The sequence below is a fragment of the Erpetoichthys calabaricus genome, chromosome 3, assembly GCF_900747795.2.
Source record: "Erpetoichthys calabaricus chromosome 3, fErpCal1.3, whole genome shotgun sequence".
In the NCBI taxonomy this organism is placed as follows: domain Eukaryota; kingdom Metazoa; phylum Chordata; class Cladistia; order Polypteriformes; family Polypteridae; genus Erpetoichthys; species Erpetoichthys calabaricus.
This window is the reverse complement of record NC_041396.2, coordinates 237039744-237056445: the sequence shown is the minus strand read 5'-3', so window position 1 is coordinate 237056445 and position 16702 is coordinate 237039744. Positions and strand designations below refer to the sequence as shown.

Below are 16702 nucleotides of genomic sequence, written 5' to 3'. Positions count from 1 at the left end.
GTGTTTTGAAAATATGTAAAATAATTACATTTTAAATCAATGCGTAGAAATTAAAACATTTAGAACATGGTCATAGATCAGCTGGTGTTTATCCCAATAATATCGGACGCAAAGCAGGAACTATACCTGGACAGGGCGCTGGTCCACGCAACACACACACACACACACACACAGAGACTATGGTTCAAATGTAACCTGCACATGTTTTGACTGTGGTAGGAGAGCGTGCACCCGGACAATATGGTGGATAAAAGGAATAAGAAAATGGATGGATAAATTAAAAAACTTTTAGAAAAGCTCTTTTTTAATGTCACAACTCTTCTTTAATGTCGTATTATTCCATATGGTTTGAATCCTACATTAGTTATGTGATATTAAAGCAATATACTGTATATATAATTGCTAATTAGCAATAAAAAACTACATTTACATTTGTTAATGTTATGTTTGGTGATTATAGTAGGTTCAAATGAATGAAGCAAAAAATAAATTGTGTATATCACAAGTGCTGTTTAAAATATTTTCTTAATAATATTAAACCTGTGGGAGTAAAGATAACTGATTTTAAAATAGTCAACAATATAAAAATCAGATTTATATGATTACATCATTATCAAAATAATACAATCTGATTTAAATGATCAAATTATAGAAAAAAGACCACGTTAAGTGAATCCATTGACTTGTGCTCAAGTCTCAGAAAAAAAACTTATAAATTCCATGGAGCAACATTATTTTTTTAAGAAAATGGCATGGACTTTAAATTACAAGTACAGTGTATATTCTTCCGATTTTGAAAGTAACACAGTCAAAAATGTTCAAGGAGGTATAAAAAGTGTTTGAGTGATATTAAACACTTGGATCAACAGTGAAATAATACCAGGAATAACAGAAGAAAAAGAAATAATTAATCTCACTAAGAAAATAGGTAACATATTATTGTAAAAAGGAAATTAAAATTGCATTGACCCAGGAAAATACACACTCACTTACAGTATGTTAATTAATGTAAGAAGCAAACAAAAGGTGGTATTTTAATTTGTATTCATCTAGTTGGAGAGCATTAAATAGAAATTCAAAAGAAAGTTGACCGAATGAGTCATGTTTTATTTAAATTGAAGTTAATAATGAATTTTGAAAAGGTTTCAGTAAAGTGTGTCGTAATAGAATAATTACATGTTTAGGATATTTTTGTTTGTTAATTAGTTTAAATAAGTTCATGTTTTAAGTGTTTCCCTAGAAGTAAATAATGTCAATTATTTGATGTACCTGTAAAGTGAATCATTAGACTGTTACCTCTCTATAATAATAATGAGGCTTGGACATCATAGATGAGTAAAAGTTATAAGTAGTGACATATGAATGGAGAGGTCAAGATCAAGAAAATACCCATTGGATGTACTGAAAATTGTGAAAGTAGTAAGTAAAGATGATGTCAGCTGTTACTTTAAAATGATTTCTTCAAAAATGACTCAGTTAATAATAAATTTATCTCAGAGTCAGTGAAACAATAATGTATTTCATACTTGTGTAAAAATGTGTCAATATAATGAGAACACAACAGAAAAGAATGTATCGTTAAGGTAGAATGCTTTAATTTAAAACATATTTCCTTGAGGTGCTTGTTTGATTAAATATTTATTAAGTGTGTATTAAATAAAGTACAGTTTTGCTTTGTTTTTGAAGGTCCCATTTTAACTTTTGATTAGTGTCAGGATGAGGTCACATCCTTCTCTTTCAGGCCTGCAGCTTTAGGTTATTGAATGAAACAGATGAGGATATCACATTTTTGATCTTAGCCACTTCTTCCTCATTTCTTACCTTTTTTCATGACCCAATGTTTTAAATTTTCATAATACTAACCAAGAAATAATTTAAGGTACCAGGTTAAGTGATTTTCCAATAAATATGTAATTGATTGCGTTTTTGATTTGAGAAAAAAAAATCTAGCATCCAAAAATATTGACAACAAAAATGCTTAAACAAAAACAATGTTAAATATTGTATGAATTCTTATTTGTATTTACCATTTATTTATAGCATAGGTGCTGAGAATGTGTTGAAATTTTATGAAAGAATTTTAGTTATATTGTACAGTATATACATCAATTCTGCAGACATTTCCCCCTTTACCAATCTATTCTTTCCATTTCTAATGCCTCTTTCACACTAGCACTCCATCTTCGGGAAAAAAGGCATCTACCTAGTTTGGAATCATTCAATTTGTAATTTGAATTGCAAACTGCTTGTAGGTCACATCTGTTTCCTCCTGCATTCAAAGCTGACAACCCACAAAAGAGCACTGTCTGTGTGGATCTTGGGGAAATTCTTTTAAATAATAACTGAGGTCACTCCTATTTTAAAATTGTTTCCAATGGACTCCCTTCAATCAGCAAATCTGGATAGAGTTTCCCAAAAACATCATACCTTTATGAACATTATAAACTCCATTGTAAGAGCAAGCATTAGATTATGGGAGTTTCTCAAACCCCATAGTAACTAAAGTAGCATGGTAAATCCTTCATAGTCTACATGCTGTCTGACCTAGTCATCAGTCTTAGGTGCTTCATAAACGAGTTTCTGTTTGTACTGACCTTTGTCATGGGCAGTGAACACCAAACAAAATATGTTAAATACACATCATGTCAGCTCTTTGAACATTTAAATATATTAAAGCAATTTTTTTACATTTTATAGATAAATTGTTAAGTAAATTATATTCTTAAAATTACTGTAAGTTGACATTTCTATGTTCTTTAAAAGTATTGAAGAATCAGAATTTTAAGGTTGCAGTTCACTTTACTTTCATGTACATGTTTTATGTGTTGCCATTGGTTATGTGGAGAAGTGGAAAGAAATAAAACAGAAGGACAAGATTGGAGTTGACACATTTGCATATAATATATATTAACAGCCCATCCAGAATAACATCCATTGAATCCTATGTTTGTGGCTTCAACAACTACCTCACAAATCCCACACTTACACATTGTTTAAATTAAACCAATGGGTTTTAACTCATTCAATTTCCTATACCTACCCTCTTGGAGCTTCATAATACCTGCCAAAAAAGTTTTTAGCATTGAAGTATAGGTGATTTTTCAGTCACTAAGGACTTTTTATGCATATTGTATTGCCTGGGAGAGCCCACAATGTCTTTGTTGATCTAATTGTAAAGTGTAAAAGGGAAGAAAAAAAAGTCTGTTGGTGGGCAGTTACAAGGTATTAGTGAATATCCTCTTTGTGTTTGCCTGTTGGCATTAATTAATAACCTTCAGACAGTGCCTGAATAATAATACAGTACAATACAGTGCCTCAGTAAAAGCACAGTGTGGTTAACTCTTTCAGGGCTGATGTTGACTTTTGTCCAGATTCAGGGGTAGAGGACAAAAATCAGCTGTAAACTGCAATGAAACTTGCCCCTTACATTTTAGCTCAACTCTCTTTGCTAGAAGGACAGTTACATAGCTTTGTTGATTTGACCTCGATTCCTTACGCGTGTGTGAGTAGCGAAGAGCCAACAACCTCTACAATGGCATCGACATCTGGCGAGAGACCAAAGCGAATGTGCAAAGCAAAATACTCCACGGACGTTTCACGTAATGACGTTGAATAGAACTCTGACTTGTCAGACTCCAAGTCTGATGGAAGTGGTCTGGAGAACGAAAGTGAGGTATCAGCATCGTCTGATCGGTCCCCGGCTGATGGTGGTGCTGAACGCTTTTGTGTAGCTGATGTTCCTATGGCAGCGTTCACCTGGGAGGACCACCACTTATGATGACAAGAGGTACAAACCAGATTGCGTCACACTGCCACCATTGCCACCCACCTGCTGTTCGAAGACAGCCAGGCAGCCAGCCCTCCATGCATTCCTGCTGACCATTGAGGTGCTACTGCCGCCAGAGATGCCAAACATGCGCCAACTGCAGCCACAGCACATAGCAACAGACGTTTTATGTTGATTTATGTGGGAAACGATTGCTTTGTGTGCTTTTCAGAAAACTTAGTTCTTTAGAAAAAATACTCAGCCCTCAAAGAGTTAAACAAGGGGTGAAGACATAGCTACAATATGGAAAATGTGGTGTTTTCAAGTAACAGGTAATGTCATTGTTTTGCATTATACTCAGATTATTTTGTATATATTAGAGAAGTTAACACACAACTCAGTGGGAGTGTGGGAATTTTTAATACATAATGGAATCCATTTACTTCATTTAAGGATACAGAAATAATTTACATACTTCCACCTGCCTGTCCAATTGGTGAATATGTGTTCAAATGGGAGTAAAATAAGTTGAGACATTCAGGCTTATTGTCTCCATTCATCCATCCATTCAGTTTCATAACCCGCTTTTGCAGGGCGAAGTCACAGGGAAGCTGGAGCCAATCCTAGCAAATATCAGGAAGGATAGTGGTGGTGGAAGAAAGGAAATATCTATAAAAAAATTAGTTCAGGGCTAAGGACAATGTATTGTGGCAAACTAAAGGAACAATTTTATTAATTTAAATGATTATATTGCCTTTAATGCCATATTAAGCTGCAATATATCTACCGTCCTGAAAATTTTCAAAATAAATTAGTGAGAAAATTGTTTCTGTTACTGTGGGATTTAAAGTTGAAAAATTAAGAGACATGTAATGAGAAGTAAAGAAAAGGTGGTAAAGGAAATTAAGGTCAGCATCAAATTTTAGCATTGAAGTTTAAATCAAAGATAATGACCTTAGCAATTAAAAAAAGAGGGAATGTCTGCAAATATAGTTATTTAACCTTGTGAGGTGTAAGTTTGAGAGTAGCAAATATTTATATACCATGCACTTAATGATATACAGTACCAGAGCTCTATATGAAGGTTGTATAAATTATTCTTTGCTTAGACTGCTGCCTCCACAACCAGATAAACAAAAGGAGATGGATGGATGGGATGATTATATATGTTTAAAAATTTTCAGGTAAGCAGACATAGACAACAGTTTGAAGGAAAACTGCAAAGATTTAATGCAAAATGTAGAAGAACACACACTGGATCAGTGAATAAAATATTAACATGCAATGAGGAAATATCTTAGAAAATATAAGAGAGGTAAAAAGACTATAATGGATTGGTCTAAGATTCAGCCCTGGTAGATTTTTTATTGATAGTAAAGCCTTACTTGAGAACTTGCCATGCAACAGCAGGGAGCACAGCAGAAATGTTAGGCCACTGGCAGGAAAATGACAGATACATTTCTAAAGAGAAGGACCAGGAGATGAAAGTGTTGCTCAGTACATGAGATCTACAGTTCAACATTTCGCTATACCTCAGACAAAAAGTTGTCAATTAAACTATTACTGGATATTCCTTTGTCTTTCCATCCCTTCCTAGTCATTGTCAAGATGAATGTTGTTCCCAAACTCATCTTCATAAATTCTATAATTCCCTGCCCTGTTTTCCTCCTCACGGGTTAAAGATTTGATCTTTTCTTTCTAGCTTTATTTAGAATTTTAAGTTCCTTAAGTTATAACATATTTGATGCTGGTTTTTCAACTTTTTTTTCAACTGGCCCTACAGTATATGATTTATGCTTTGTCCAATATGGAACTGGAAATGTCTTTCAGATCTCATGGCCTAATTTTATCACTGAGTCTACAATTAACCTATCCTGTAAATTAAACACAATTGTTTGTGACAATTTGAATCTGAGGAACTGTAAGTTTCGCAAGGGTGTGTTGTTTCATATGAATTTGAAATTTGATGATAAACAGAGTGGCAGATCCATACCCGAAGTAAACATGCATTCATTCAAAATTTAATAATCAAGCATTGCTGATATCAGTCAGTCTGATGTAATGCAGTTATCCACTTGGTATTTCTGACTTTTTCTCTTTTTCATTCCTTCCTATTGTTCTACTTCTTTCTGTAAATACACATCTCTTCTACTTAGTCATCCGTTTATATCCTTTGCAAGCGTCTTCATCCTTCCCAAGAAGTCTATTTTAGATCTCTACACTCTGTTATTTAAGCCCACCTATTAACCCAAACCTCTCATCTTATCCTCATCCCTTTGCCATAACTCTCATAGTTGGCTGTGGTGGTGCAGGATTTGAGATTAATTAATTGAGTCATGTGATGTAAGTTCAATACAACTTTCCAGAACACACAAAATTAAAGAAACATGCTTTTGAAAGCTTGTAGAGTGTTTAGAGTTGAAATATCTTTAAATGTCATCAATTCAAACTTATCTTAAAAGCTATAAACTTGTATGTCTGTTAAGAGGTGAGGGGACACTGGCGCACTGATGTTGTTGCCGCTCCTCCCTGTTAACAACACTTTTCACAAAATTCGCCTTAATTGTACACTTTCATACGCTTGTTTTATTTCTTTTATTGTACGTATAGTTTGTGGATACAGCTGACTCGAATTGTATGGATCTGGCTTAATATTTACAGATTTTATGGACTCTAATTTGACTGGGAACAGCTGTCTGTGGATCACGGGACGAGAACCTACAAACATTTCTTTGTACCTTGCAAACTAGGACCTCGGGATGATCTGTCTCCATGATTATATTAAATTCGCTATGCTGATCTGCTCCCGTTTCATCTTACAGTACTCTACGACTGAAAACTGATCTGATTTTCATATTAATCTGGCTTTTGGCTCCGGGGCGATCATGCCTGAAATTACCAAGCGTTACTCCTTGTGGCTGTGTATTGGAACCTCCAAATCCTGCTACCTCCTCCTGCTATGCTTTCTGCTGCTTGCTATCGCCGCTCACCTATGCTACCACACACGCCTGTCCTACCGGCTCCGCTGTGCTGTGCTGCTTCTCCACTGGTATTCAGATAAGTATTGCCCAGTATCATGCTAAAATACTCTCATGACAAACTCCTTCTTATTAAACAGTTTGTCCAGAGCAAATGGTCTGACTGGAACATCCTAAAGGACGGCGGTATTTTGCAGCGCCCGAAATATATACATCGCGGGTCAGGTCATCGCCACCGCCAGGCTGCGAATGAAAAAACCACCGGCAGCATTTGCTCAGGAATACGCCGTCCTTCTCATGACCCTGGAAATAAAAGTGTCAGTGTGCCAAATTTACATTATGTGGAAATAAACCCTGATCGCGGCACTGTGCAAAAAGAAGCCTCATTATAACATTGCACTGTTTAACTCGAGGTTTCTTAATGGCAAAGCATTGGTGCTGTCAGAACTCATCACTGACACCAAACCTGATATTCTGTGTTTAACGGAGACTTGGCAAAAACCAAACGAATTTGCTTCTCTCACAGAGGTGACTCCAATTGGTTTCACTTTCCACACAGAGCCTCGCAGCTCAAAACAAGGTGGTGGGCTTGCAGTAATTGTCAGAGCTGACTTAAACATTAAACGAATCCCGATTGACTGTCCATTGTCTTTTGAATGCCTGGCTCTTAAACTAATAACGAAATCAGGTCCTGTGTCACTCATTGTTCTTTACGTCCCCCAAAATAGAATGCATCCTTCTTATCCGATCTGATTGAACTTTTGACCCACCTAAGCTCTTACTCTCAGAGAATTATCCTTCTTGGTGATTTCAACATCCATATTGACACCCCCACATCTAAACTGAGGAATGAATTCCTATCCCTACTGGACTGTTTTGACTTGACACAACATGTTGATTTTCCCACCCACTCTGGTGGTCATATATTGGATCTGATCTGCACTTCTGGACTATCTGTTGCCAACATTTACAGCACTGATTTTGGACTCTCTGACCATAAAGCAGTATTTTTCACTGTTTCACTGCCTTTCCCTCTTCTTACCTGTAAACGACAAATTTCTTACATTAACCTTAAAAATATCTGTCCCTCTATCCTTTCTGGATCCATTTTTGATCTTTTACTGTCTTCACCTATTCCACCAACACTAGATAGTCTTGTTGACCACTATAACTCAGCCCTTCACTCAGCAATAGATAAAACAGCTCCTTTAAAACATAAGGAGGTTTCCTTTAAATGTTCAGCTCCTTGGTATAACTCAGAATTGCGATCTATGAAAGCAGCTGGCCGACGCCTTGAGGGAATGTCACGTAAGACTGGCCTCACGGTGCACATCCAGGCTTTCTCTGACCACCAAAGAGCTTACAGAGAAGCACTAACTTCTGCCAAGAACACCCATTACGGCAGAATAATAGAAAGTGGCCACGATAACCCAAGGGTTCTGTTCTCTGTAGTTAATAAACTACTTGAACCCGCATCTGGCCCAACTACCTCTTCTACTGAAGTCTGTGAGGAATTCCTCCACTTTGTCCGTAACAAAATTAATGATATAAATAATTCAACTAACAGAAATACATCATCTGTTTATATCTCTCCCTGTTTTCCCACTCCATCCAGCTCCTTCTCTAAGTTCTCACCAGTCACATCTGCGTCTGTTGATAACCTGCTTTGTAAGATGAGGCCGACTACTTGTGTACTGGACCCCATCCCCACCACACTACTTAAATCCTGCCTTCATGCCATAATCCCAACTGTTACAACAATAATAAACTCATCCCTTGACACTGGCTCTGTGCCGCTCACTTTTAAAATTGCTTCTGTAACCCCAATGTTAAAAAAGTCTGGTCTTGATGCTGACAATCTTAACTATTTCCGGCCTATTTCCCACTTACCTTTCCTGTCAAAAGTTCTTGAGCGTGTTGTAGCTTCCCAACTCACCAATTACCTAACCTCTAATAAATTGATGGAACCCTTTCAGTCTGGTTTCAGGGCACAGCACAGCTGTGAAACTGCTCTGCTACGGGTAACCAATGATTTGCTTATGGCAGCAGACTCTGGACAAAGCAGCATATTAATTCTGTTAGACCTCAGTGCAGCATTTGACACTGTCAGACATGACATCCTACTGTTCAGAATGGAGAACATGCTGGGTATCTCTGGCACTGCCCTCCAGTGATTCAAGTGCTATCTGACTGATAGGCAAGAGTTTGTTAGTCTTGGCAAGAGCAGATCCAGCTCAGCGCCAGTCACACAAGGAGTCCATCAGGGCTCTGTCCTCGGTCCTCTGCTTTTCTGTATTTACTTGCTTCCCCTTGGCCATATTATCCGTAGCTATGGACTGGGTTATCATTTTTATGCAGATGATACTCAACTCTACTTCAGTGTTAAAAGTGGAACTTCATCAGAGCTTTCTCAGCTCACAACCTGCCTTAGTGAAATTAAAACCTGGATGGAGCAGAACTCTTTAAAATTAAATTGCAATAAAACTGAACTCCTGCTAATTGGGACTAAAATGCAACTTAATAAAATGAACTCCTTCCCAGTCCATCTTGATGGTGATCTCATCAGACCTGCCTCTACTGTAAAAAATCTTGGTGTCATTTTTGATTCCTCCCTCTCTTATTCCGCCCACATAAATCACATTAAGAAACTTTCTTACTTTCACCTCCGTAACATATCCCGTGTTCGCTCCTTCCTCTCCTTCTCTAATGCTGAGAAACTTGTCCATGCTTTTATCACATCCCGCATCGATTATTGTAATTCCGTACTGGCAGGTGCCCCTTCTAATCTTATATCACAGCTCCAGCTTATTCAAGAGTCCTTACTCGAACCAGCAGCAGCGAGCACATCACACCCATCCTGCTCCGTCTTCACTGGCTCCCTGTGTCTTACAGAATCGAATATAAAATCCTACTAATAACCTACAAAGCCTTAAATAACCTCACGCCAAACTACATCAGTGACCTTCTCCATCACTATGTGCCTGCCCGCCCACTAAGGTCCTCTGATTCTGGCAATCTTGTTGTGCCCCTCACTAATCTACACTCCATAGGTGACAGGGCCTTCAGTTATATAGCGCCCAGACTCTGGAATGACCTACCGAAATTAATCAGGTCAGCTGACTCCATGAATTCTTTTACAAAACAACTCAAAGCTCATCTGTTCAGGAAGGCTTTTAGCTCTATTTGACTTTATTACCCTTCTCTCAGTTTACTTCTCTGTCAAGATGCTAATGTAACCTGTGTGTGTGTGAGCTAGACCATCAATTATGTTGTCCGTTTTTTTTTTTTTTTCAGAATTCACTGTCTTAATCTTCTTTATTTATTTATCTGGTTTCTACAATGCTATACTGTATACTGTATACGCTGCCGTTCTTTATTATATTCTATAAGTGCCTTGAGCATGGGAAAGGTGCTATATAAATAAAAGGTGTTATTATTATTATTATTATTATTATTATTATTATTATTATTATTATTATTATTATTATGTATTGTATATTTATTAAGTGTTATATAATACATTTCAGAATTCATTTCAGAATCCCAAGGCTTGAACATTAACTTCTCAGTAATAAAACTGAAAATTAATAAACAGAAAATGTGGTATGAACAGGTCAATGTATGAAGTAAATGCATGAAGCAGTTTTTTTTTTAAAAAAAAAAAAAAAAGGTTAATATCCTTTTCCAAATGGATGATGTTCTATATAAGTATTATAATGAAAAGACTGCTCTTTAGTGAATGAGTTTCAAAAGGTAAGGGCATATTTGAAACAGACAACAAGATTGAAATGGTTTATATCAGCTAAAAACCACAAACATTGGAAGGCAGATGACAGCAAAAAAGTATTATAGCTAACATATCGATATTATTTTTCTTTGTTGCAGATGTCAAAGATCTTTGGTATTTTTTTTTAAAACATAAAAACAGAACTTCTGTAAGATGTCTATTTCTCAAATTACAGTTTACAGAATTACAGAAATTTGACAGATTAGGTTTCTGCTGTCCATAACGTTGTGATTAGATTAAATGAATTCAGGAACAGATGCAAGAATGAGTTTAGTTTATGAATGGATAGATGAATTCATGAACTGCAATCAAAACATGTACCGTGCATAATAAACTCGTTAGGGTCAGAATACATCCTGACTTCTTCTTACTATACACTACCCACAACTATAAGGAACAGTCGGTTAAACTTAATGTTTTTTTAAATGCTTTGCAAGACAAAATATATTATTAATGATCATTTGAAACTTTGACATTCAAGAAAGATTAAAAAAGGGACTGATACTAATAACTAAATCGAGTTTCGTGAAAGGTGGGCGTATCCAAACAAGTATTATAAGTGCTCGTTTTCCTCTAAAGGTGATTGTCTTAAATTCAAGCTCGAGGTCGGTGCATGGAAATGCTGGAAAACAAGACCTTGCAATATTGTTTTAATTCAGCCAATGTACTGTGCATCAAAGAACTCCGAGCAATTTCGGTTACTGTGATCCTTTACTGCATAGCTGCGGCTGGAGTACTACTTGCAACGTTTGGAAATCTGTTGGTGATTATTTCCATCGTCTTTTTCAAGCAGCTTCACACCCCGACAAACATACTTGTGCTCTCTTTAGCGTTTGCAGATTTTTTGGTGGGGGTACTTATTATGCCGTTTATGGCTATTCATTCAGTAGAAACATGCTGGTATTTTGGAGACATATTTTGTGTAATCTATTCGATATGTTTTGGTTTGTTCACAGACACGTCCATATTTAACATTGTAGCAATAGCCGTTGATCGCAGCCTTGCTATATGCTACCCACTATTATATTCGACAAAAGTGACCGTTCGCCTTGTATCCATCTTTACCGCCTCTATGTGGCTTTTAGCACTAAGTTACGCATTTGCAACGTATTTTTTCAATCTGCCTAACGATTCTGGGTCGGGTGAGAATTATTGTCCTGAAAACTGCATCGTTACACTAAAACAAGCATGGATTTCCGCTGATCTTTTGATTTCTTTTATGGTGCCATTTTCTGTTATAATTACCTTGTATATTAATATATATATAATTGCAAGCAGACATGCACGACTAATATCCACTCAGTTCAATACTGGGGGAAGCAAAAGTGATATACCAAAAAAGTCTGAAAGGAAAGCTGCAAAGACTTTGGGTGTAGTGGTTGCCGTTTTCATCGCTTGCTGGTCACCATTCTATATTTTTTCAGTTATTAACCAATTTATAACTTTTTCTGTATCTCCGCTCACTTACAATGCTTTAATTTGGCTGGCATATTTGAACTCTGGAATTAACCCGATTATCTATGCTTTTTTCTACCCTTGGTTTCGAAAGTCATTGAAGCTCTTGGTAACGTTTAAAATATGCACTCCGTCCTCGTCATTAACTAATTTATTTGATCAGCACTAATTTTGTTTGTATGTTTGCAACTTGTTTAAAATCACGGATGTGGGTACATCTCTTTGAAAATATTTAAAACAATACATTTTAAATGAATGCGTAAAAAATTAAAACAATTAGAACATGGTCATAGATCAGCTGGAATTAATCCCAAAAATTATCGGGCGTAAAACAGGAACTATACCTGGACAGGGCGCTGGTCCACGCAACAAACACACACACACACAGAGACACACACAGAGAGAGAGAGAGAGAGAGAGACTATGGTTCAAATCTAACCTGCACATGATTTGACTGTGGTAGGAGAGCGTGCACCCGGACGATATGGTGGATAAGAGGATTAAGAAAATGGATGGATAAATTTAAAAAATTTAAGAATAGCTTTTTTTTAATGTCACAACTCTTCTCTAATGTCATATTATTCCATACAAAGGTTTGTTTCTTACATTAGTTATGTCATATTAAAGCAATATACTGTATATATAACTGCTAATGAGTAATAAAAAAAAGTACATTTACATTTGTTAATGTTATGTTTGGTGATAATAGTAGGTTCAAATTAATGAAGCAAAAAATAAATTGTGTACATCACAAGTGCTGTTTAAAATATTTTCTTAATAATATTAAACCTGTGGGAGTAAAGATAACTGAGTTTACAACAATCAACAATATTAAAATCAAATTTAAATGATCAAATTATTTTCGAAATAATACAATCTGATTTAAATGATCAAATTATGGAAGAACGACAACGTTTAAACAGTGAATCCAGTGACCTGTGCTCAAGTTTCAGAAAAAAAACATAAAATTCACTGGAGCAACATTATTTTTTTAAGAAAATGGCATGGACTTTAAATTACAAGTATACTCTTCCACTTTTGAAAGTAACACAGTCAAAAATGTTCAAGGAGATATAAAAAGTGTTTGAGTGATATTAAAAATTAGGATGAACAGTGAAATAATATAATATATTAAATATAATAACATCACTGTAAAAAAATTAAAGTTGAGAATACTTAAAAAAATCAAAGCAACCAGCTGCAAAGGTTTTTTAAGTTAACTCAACTTTGGGGCAATTTAGTCACATAAACTCAATTTTGTAAGTAATACAAAGGTTCCATCTAATTTAAAATTTTAAGTTCGGTAAACTTGTCTGCAGTTATCAAAGATACCTTTAATTTTAAGTCAAACCTACTTACATCCTGTAGTTCGGCATACCTAACATTTTAAGTGTTGGTATTGTATGAGTGTCAATTTATTAGACAAATTAAACTTTCTGTATAGAATTGCTTTTAACTTAATAATTCCTATCAGTTCATATTCAATGCCCATTAGTTGAGTACACTATGCAGTTGGTTGCTTTAATTTTTCCATTTTTAAAAAATCAACATACATTTCTTCGTTTGTAATAGCTATTTTAATTAAAACTATTTAAAGAAGTCTAATAAAAATGACAACACAAAGTTTGAAAAAAAATATTTATTAAGTCAACAAGACTGCAAAATGCTTTTATATACTGTACACGTTTTTATATTTATATACAGGCACATTTCTGTTTTAAATATCAATTCCATTATTATCAATGAATTTTGAGCCAAAACAAAAGCAAATAAAGTCATATTTTTTTTGGTGTGACAGTTTAGAAGACTGAGCCTTATGCTTAAGAATTAAAGGCATCTTCTTCAGTTAAAGTTTCTATTCTCAGATTAGCCAACAAAAGAAAATTTGGTCAATGTTGTTCAACAACAACGATTAAATCAGTAATGAATTAAAAATGTAAAATGCAGTTTTGAACAGAGTGAAGGGGTGCAATGCTTGCAAGGGCTTGTCAGGAACATGTGCACCACTAACATGGCTCAGGAAAGCTTTAACCCCTGCATACACTTTGAAGAAGAGAAAGAGAACCAAACCAGCAGTAGAGGGCTTGAACATGCCACTCTGGTAACTGAGGCATATGCAGTAGGGTGGACATAAATTCGATATGAGCCTTGTTCTCCTAGACCCAGCACATGACATGGAGGCCTGATCTTCTAGAGGGAAGTTGTGAATACCTGGGAGGGCAGGCATGATGTTGTAGAATCACCAGACAGTAGATAACATGAAATCACTGGTTCCAGGTTCTCTGAAACTGAGCAAGTCCAGGACAACTAACACCCCCTTAGATGGTCCGTTTCTTAACAGCACATTTTGCATGCTACCTGCCGATGAAGAGGAGAGATCAGTGTTGTCCCCATCCTGCTAGATTTCCCAGGAGTCACTCACTAATTGGCAACCAAAAGCCAATTCATGGCAATATGTTTCCAGGTCTCGGTCAAGTAATCCTGTAACCTTGTGCCAGCCTTCCCTGGTCCTCTCTTTCACTTTGCACCACCAGTCCTATAATTTCCCTTCTGGGATAGCCATCACATTTGTGTAACATACACAATCTATCATTGTAACACTAGCATGTAGTGGATCTCTGTTTCTGCTCATGTGGTTCTCTCTTCTCTGAATGCCTCACACAGGAGTGACTGCTGCCCAGTAAAATCTCAGTGATCCCCCATCTTTGAAACCTATTGCCACCCTTTCACAACACTTTGAAACACACAAGGAACAAGGAACTTATTCCATACTGAAAGAAGAAGGAGAACACAACATATGGCCATTGAGCAATTATCAATTTCCAGTAAACAATATACTTGTTTTCTCTAATCTTTCTCACATCTGATGAACGTTTCTTTTCAGCAGGAATAAAGACACTACTTGTTTATAAACCATATGTATTTTTTTTTCTCTTATGCAAAGAGTACTTTAGGAATAAAAACAAAATAGAAATAAATGTGAAAATAATTAAACTAAAACTGGCAAACATCAAAAAGTATCTGTGATTACTGCAGATGTTTGTTTTTCAGAGACTGTACTGTTGCAGAGCACTGGGATCCTAGGTTCATAAACACCTTTTGAATTGTCTCAAAAGTATATTTTAGTTCCCTGGGATTGTCAATATTTAGTACATAGAGTAAGCCAAACAGGAGTGCAAATGCACTGGGCAGATCACGCAGCTCATCCCGCACAATCTGCTCCTCCAGTACAATGCCTGTTCTGACAATATTGGGGTTGAAATGGACATTGGCAACATCATCCTCAACAATAATGATGATACCCACATTCAGGCCTTGGGTGCAACTTTCCTCTGGGTCTGTTTCCTGAAGTAAAGAGAGAAAATTTGTGAAATAGAACACAATACAATAAGATACAATAATATAGCAAAATGCCTACCAAAGTAAAACTCCATTGTCTTGATTTAGCCAAAAGCAATAAAACATACTGCACTAGAAGTAAAAACCATGTGACAAACATGTGGAGATAAACGCGGACTATCCATTAGCAGTCTTTTCTGTCTTGAGACAAATCTTTATTTTTTAAAACATGTATGTTACTATTAGTGTGAAAAACATCTAAAATACTTTAAAATTCAACAGATAACATTAGATCGTTAATTGTCAATTTCGCTTTGCATAAACAATAAGATCGATTACCAGACAAGTCCTCAGCAGAAAATCAGTCTTCTCCCTCAAAAATAATTAGAGTCTTTGAAGAGCTGTATGTTTTCGATGTACAAGAACATCAGTGGTCTGGTTAGTCAATAAAAAAAGGAACAAAATAAAAGCAAATTTTTTTTTACAATTTTGCTGTGTTGTTAGCAATAGCACAACAATGTATAAGATTTGCATCTTACAATACTGACAATTTTTAAAGTCAATGAATCCATTTCAGCTCTAGGTTAGAGAATACAAAAATATTACCTGTTTATCACGTCTGTCCAAAAGGATTTGAATATCCTCACCAAGTACTCCCTTTCTTGCTCTGTACAACTTAATCAGCTTTGCCGAATGTGTATCCAAGGATGAAAAGAAAGTTTTCTTTAGCTCAGTTCTTGTGATTCTGTAAAACTCTGCACATATCTGTTGGTAAAACATGCTTGTCTTTTTAGTTTTGTAGCAAAAAGGTGTTCATTAATTCAAATGACTGCTACATTTGGTACTTACGTATATAATCTACTGCATAAATGTTTCAAGAGACGTTTGAATAGAAATGCTGTAGGCACAAAAATATAACCTACCTGTTCTTGCAAGAATAGTGCAGGCCATCTTTTTTTGACATTCTGAACCAGGGGTTCTTCCTCCATTATCTCTTACCTGCGTAATGAAAATGTAATTTCCATTTTTGAGGTAATAAATATCATGTTGGGAAGTTTTTTCTTCATCTCCACTTCTAAAGCCTGCCTTTCCTTTTCTAAAGTTTCATCAGTATTCCCAGTTGAGTTGTCTGGGAGAAAATTCACTTCAGCTCTTTTTGCTTTTTTGAAAGGACGTTTGCACTCCTCTCCCTTCCTTTTATGATTTATAGTTACCTCTGTGCAGCCTGTTGCTCATAATTTCTGGCGGTAATTTCCTAATTTATATTTAAGACTCATAACCCACCCTTGATAACCTTGTTCTGACCCTCCGTCTTTAAGACATGGATATTTTTCAGTTAGTGAAATGGCCACCAATTCTATTTCTTCAGTGCTTGGG

At 35.9% G+C, this 16702-nt stretch overlaps 1 long non-coding RNA gene across 1 annotated transcript in view; it reads right to left on the bottom strand.

Annotated features, from left to right (window-relative positions):
* Positions 1-5152: 5152 nt before the first annotated feature.
* Positions 5153-16702, bottom strand: part of LOC127526967 (uncharacterized) — a 103324-nt gene continuing 91774 nt past the window's right edge. The window contains exon 3 of the long non-coding RNA XR_007934333.1: positions 5153-5525. This is a non-coding gene — a long non-coding RNA (uncharacterized LOC127526967). The remainder of the gene's footprint in view (positions 5526-16702) is intronic.